At 49.9% G+C, this 5,622-nt stretch overlaps 1 pseudogene; it reads right to left on the reverse strand.

Moving 5' to 3' along the window:
- Positions 1 to 735: 735 nt before the first annotated feature.
- LOC103122392 (heterogeneous nuclear ribonucleoprotein A1-like) lies at positions 736 to 4,684 on the reverse strand (annotated as a pseudogene).
- Between the last annotated feature and the right edge of the window lie 938 nt (positions 4,685 to 5,622).

Raw genomic sequence — 5,622 nt, forward strand, 5'->3', positions numbered from 1 at the left:
ATTTATTCAGCGTCATGATCAGACCATTAAATTTACCAATAAACAGCATGGGTGAAAAAAAAACTAAATTAAAACCCTTCGTTGGAATGCTTTACACTTTCCACAAAACAGAAACTAAAATAACCTTGTTGTTAAAAATTCGGAGCCCTCCAGCTGGCGGGGCTAGCTTCACGGCGGGTAACAGAGACTCGAAGACACACGGCTGGGCAGGAAAGCTGTATTTCTTTATTCAGGAACAACGATTCATAAACTAACCCAAACTAATCACCAAACAAAACTCTCCTGCCTCTTTCCCCCGCGGCGGCGCCAAGAACTCTCTTTCTCTCTCGAACTCTGAAACTCTCAAACTCTTTCGGGGTTCCTTGGGGCGGGGACAAGTGGGCCCGCCAAAACTAGCAGGTCTAAACCAATTTTTCTGGCAGGGGGAGAGCTAGAAAAGCATATAACATAACCTGTTAGACAATTAGTCACAAATACAGTCCTCCAAAGTTTTTTTCCCCATACACAAGAGTGTTGTCTCGAACCCCGGCTCCCCACCTGCAGGGGAGTCGCTTCACAGGCCGTGAAGCAGGTCTGCAGGTGTCTAACTTTCTCTCCTCCTCTCTGTCTTCCCCTCCTCTCTCCATTTCTCTCTGTCCTATCCAACAGTGACAACAACAATAATAACTACAACAATAAAACAACAAGGGCAACAAAAGGGAATAAATAAATAAATAAATAAATAAAATATTAAAAAAAAAAAAGAGTGTTGTCTAACACAAGTCTTCTTTGTAGCAGCTAGGCCCTGCCACCACTGTGCTTGGCTGAGTTCACAAATCTGTCGCTTCCCTGTCACTTCTCTGGCTCTGCTCTCCTGCTAAGCTTTGTTTCCTGTTGATTAAAGCCTTCTGCTGCTGCCATAGCTACTGCTGCTCTTGCAGCCACCATATCCACCTTGGTTTCATGATTTGGCAAAATACTGGCCTCCACCACCATAGGGGCCAGAGCTTTGGCCTCCAAAGATTCCTCCTTTCATAGGGCCAAAATTTGAGGACTGGTGACTGTGACTGCCAAAAACATTGTAGCTTCTGCCACCTCCAAAATTACTTCCATCATTGCCAAATCCATTGTAGCCATCCCCACTGCCCCCACCTCGGCTGCCAACAAAGCCACCTCAACCACTAAAGTCTCCTCTTTGGTCAAAGTTGTCACTGCCACCAAAGCCACCTCCATGGCCACCACCAAAGTTTCCAGAACTACTTTGTCCTCTGTGGCTGGACGAGGCTGTAGCCAAGACTTGCTGTGATAAGGCTTTGCTTGCTACACAGGTGTGGCCACTCACAGTATGGTATTTCTGAATGACAATGACAGTCTTGTCGACAGACTCATGGTCAACAAAGGTTACAAAAGCAAAGCCCCCCATTGCCACTATCCCGGTCAGTCATGATTTCAATAACTTCAATTTTCCCATATTGTTCAAAACAATCACTTAGATAGTGATTCTTTTTGCCATCCACAAAAGTCTTTTTCACAGTTCTGTGGGCACCAGGTCATTGAGAATCTTCTCTGAAGATGACTGTCTTTGGTTCCACGACTCTCCCATCCACCCTGTGTGTCTTAGCATTCATGGCAGCACCCACCTCCTTCCACAGTGGCATATGCGACAAAACTGAAACCCCTGGAGCGCTTGGAGTTTGAGTCTCATAACCACACAGTCTGTGAGAGCTCCCCACTGCTCAGAATGGCTTCTCAGACTCTCATCGGTCGTTTCAAAGCTCAAGCCTCCGATGAAGAGCTTCCACAGCTGTTCTGGTTCCTTGGGAGACTCAGATTTCTACACGGTGGCAACAGACAGAGTCAAGCTCAGGATGCTCACTCGGTGACGTCCACGGGCAGAAAGCAGTGATGTAGCCGACGTCTGTAGATCAGTGTTTATCGGAGCACATCCCTTTAGATGCCAGATTTCCTCTCTCCAGGAACGCAGATGTTAGCAATCTCAGGATATCCCAATTTAGACAACCTCTTCCCTCCCCAAGCCCACGTTATTGTCAGAGGGCCCTGCTTACCTGGGGCTGCCAGTGCAGAGCAGCTGACAGCCTCTCTTCAGAGCCTGTTAGACATGGAAGTCCTGGAGAAGTGCTTCTGCTGATTCTGGGGACAGACCAGCGGCTCTCCACAGTGAGCAGCCATTGACACACCTCTAGATATGTGGTCCAGTGGACTCCACCCAGAAGGTGTGGAGCTGCCACAGGGGTGGGTGGGCAGGATCAGCATAGATAACTGGCATCAAGACATTTCTGGCACAAGGACCCAGGTTCATACCCCCAGTCCCCACCTGCACGGGTATAACTTTCAAGTGGTGAAGCTGTGCTGCAGGTGTCCCTCTGTCTCTCTCCCTCTCTCTCACCCTTTCTCTCTCTATTTATGGCTGGCTCTAGCCAAGAAGTAAAGCTAATAATAATAATTTTTAAAAAAGGAAAAAAAAACATTTCTGCTCCTCTGCTGTCATGACACTTTATTCTATTTCTTTCTTCTTTTCATAGGAGCACTTACTGGCTTTCACTTCCAATGATGCCAGTGATTGACCTTCAAACCGTGATGTCTCTGGCTTAAAGTTTTTTCTTTAACAAGTGAGTTACTTCCAAGCACCAGGCTCTGCACTTAACAAGATGGCTATTAGTGGAGGTGGAGGGCAGATAGATAGCATAATGGTGACACAAAGAGACTCTCATGCCCGAGCCTCCAAAGTGCCAGGTTCAATCCCCTGTACCACCAGAAGCCAAAGTTGAGCAGTGCTCTAGTAAAACAAAGAAATATATAAATGAATACAACAGGCAGGGAAGAGACCATAATGGTTACTTATGCAAAGAAACTCTAGTGACTTAATCTCCAAATCTCAGGTTTAATCCTTTGCTCCAGCATCAGAGCTGAGCAGTGCTCTTGTTAAGTTCTTTCTGACCGTACCCATTACAAAGTAAGACAAAATGAGGCCAACTAACTTGTACCCACACAGACTGACAGGACTCCAGTATATAAGTGAAGTATAAGGAACTTATTCTTAAGTTTCAAAGAGTGAAAATAAGGCCAGTCCACATACTTACAAAGAGTAAGGACAAACCTCAGCTGAGTGATCCCAGGCCGGTACCAAATATGGTCCAGTTGCTCTGAGACAACCAGGCTTGAAATTCATCCTCCTTTAAAGGGAAAAGTGAAGGGGGGTTCTGCATGACTGAGGGGGGTCTGCATGTCCTTGCTAATTTATCTTTGGGGTAAAAGTTTCAAGGAGAACATTCCATTCTTATCTTCCAGGGAGGAAGCCAGCAGTGTTTGCAGAAGCCAAATGGACAAGTTAACATAGAGCTGAGAGAGCAAGGTCACAGAGTGTGCAGATTCACCAGGTGCAGAGCAGAAGCAATCAGTGCATTAGTGTAATTTCATCTTATCTAATTTCTAAGACATCTTCTCTACTTCAATGAACTAGTCCAAATTTGGGGAGTTCCATTTTCTCACACTCTGGTAAGAAAAAAAAAAGCGTGTCTGGGTGATGGTGCACCTAGCTGAGCGCACACATCACAGCGCAAGGACCCAGGTTCGAGCACCCAGGCCCCACCTCCACTTTCCAAGTGGAGAAGCAGGGCTGGAGGTGTCTCTGTCTCTCTACCTCCCTATCTCCCCATCCATCTTGATTTCTGGCTGTCTCTGTTCAATAAATAAATGAAGATAAATTAAGTCTTGTGCCTGTAACATGTGGTCTCAACCAGGTGTGCCATCAACAGGGACCCCACTCTCAATTTCTCTTTCTCCATTCAAAATAAATACAAATCAAATCAATAAGAAAGCAAACAACTTAGATTGTTCTCACTAAGTCACCATTGGGGCAGAGCAGCTCACTCATTCATTATCTAGAGCTTCCGGCTCCTTAAAAACCACAAGAAGCCAACCCTGAACCACCAGGCCAGAGAGGCAGCACTGGGCTCCAGGGCAGAGGCATCTCTGTTTCCGGGAGCGTCAGCTTAGGCCAGCCGCACGGGCTGCTGGGACTTGTAGTTCGCACGGCTCTTCTCCCGCGGCTGACGGCGAGGGGGCGGACTACAGCTCCTGTCAGGCCAAGCGGCGCCACTGGGGTCCTGCACACGCGGCTGGGCTGCCGGTAGTTTCGCTTTGCAGTAGCTGCGAGTCGGCCATGCAGGCGGCGTCAGGTCAGTCGCAGCTGGTGGGTGTCGGCGGGAGCCAAGCGAGGCCTCGGCGTGACCCGGCCTTAAAGACCTGGGGCTCTGCGTGTGTCGGGGAGGTGCGCCAGCCTCGCCTCTGGCCATTCTGCGCCGCCTCCCTGCTGGTCTGGGTCCCGCTTCCCCCTCGGCCCCGCTTTGGGGCCTGTGGGGTCGCGGCGTGAGCCGCTGGGGCGGGCGCAGGGTGTCCCGGGCAGGCTCCAGCCGGGCTCCGGCGGGCGACCGTGGGTGGACCCGCCGCGGCGAGCGCGCTGAGCGCTGTGGCCTCTGGCCTTTGACCGTCTGCGCAGGCGCGGGGCTGCGGTTCCCGAGTGCGCGCGGCGCCTGCGCAGTTGTGTGACTGCAGGTGGCTGCCAGCTGCGTGTCTGCGGCCGGGCGGGACTGGCCTGCTGGAGCTGGTCGCGCTGCAGGATCCTGTGCAGCGACTCTGCGGCCGCCTCACGTGCCGCCGGCCGGTCTGGGCCAGGCCTGGGCATCAGAGATTCAAAGGAGGTCTCTAAACTTTACATCATGCTCAACCTTACGCTGTTGCCTGGCTACGGAAGAAGGGCAAACGCTAGAAGGAGAAGGAGAAGGAGAAGAGGAGAGGTTTGGTCATCGTTTTCTAAGGCTCCGGAATTGTGCTCGCAGAAATAAAATGATTAGTAGCTAACGCGACTTCCCCAAACGTTTTCTTTGTGGATAGAGATAGAAACGCAAAGGGAGTGTCCGGGAGGCGGCGCAGTGATGGGGCTTTGGACTCTCAAGCATGAGGTCCTGTGTTCTATCCCCAGCAGCACATGTGCCAGAGTGTTGTCTGGTTCTTTCTCCTCCTCCTGTCTTTCTCATTAATAAATAAGCTTTTTTTTTTTTTTTTTGCCTCCATGGTTATCAGTGTGGCTCAGTGCCTGCACTACAAATCCACAGCTCCTGGAGGCCATTTTTTCCCACTTTGTTGCCCTTGTTTTCATTATTATTATTGTTGTCATTAACGTTGTTGTTGGATAGGACAGAGAGAAACGGAGAGAGATGGGGAAGGCCGAGGGGAGAGAAAGACAGACACCTGCAGACCTGCTTCCCCGCCTGTGATGCGACTCCCCTGCAGGTGGGGAGCCCCCGGGGGCTTGAACCGGGATCCTCACACCAGTCCTTGCACCACCTGCTCTTAACCTGGTGTGCTGCCGCCCACTGCGCAATTAATAAAATATTAAAAATAAAAGGAAGGAAGATCTACGGAGGTGGGGGGGAGAGTAAACTGGGGTGCCAGTGGTTACAGTCGACAGTAAAATACAATAGTTTGTACATATGCAACATGCTCAGCTGTTCACATAGCAGTTCCATAATGCCTCATGTTCCAGGACGGGAGCCCTGCCCTCCACCCCAGAGTCTTTTCCTTAGCTGCAAGTCAACAATGAATTTTAACTATTGATTCAGC

This window comes from Erinaceus europaeus, chromosome 13 (genome assembly GCF_950295315.1).
Source record: "Erinaceus europaeus chromosome 13, mEriEur2.1, whole genome shotgun sequence".
Classification (NCBI taxonomy): domain Eukaryota; kingdom Metazoa; phylum Chordata; class Mammalia; order Eulipotyphla; family Erinaceidae; genus Erinaceus; species Erinaceus europaeus.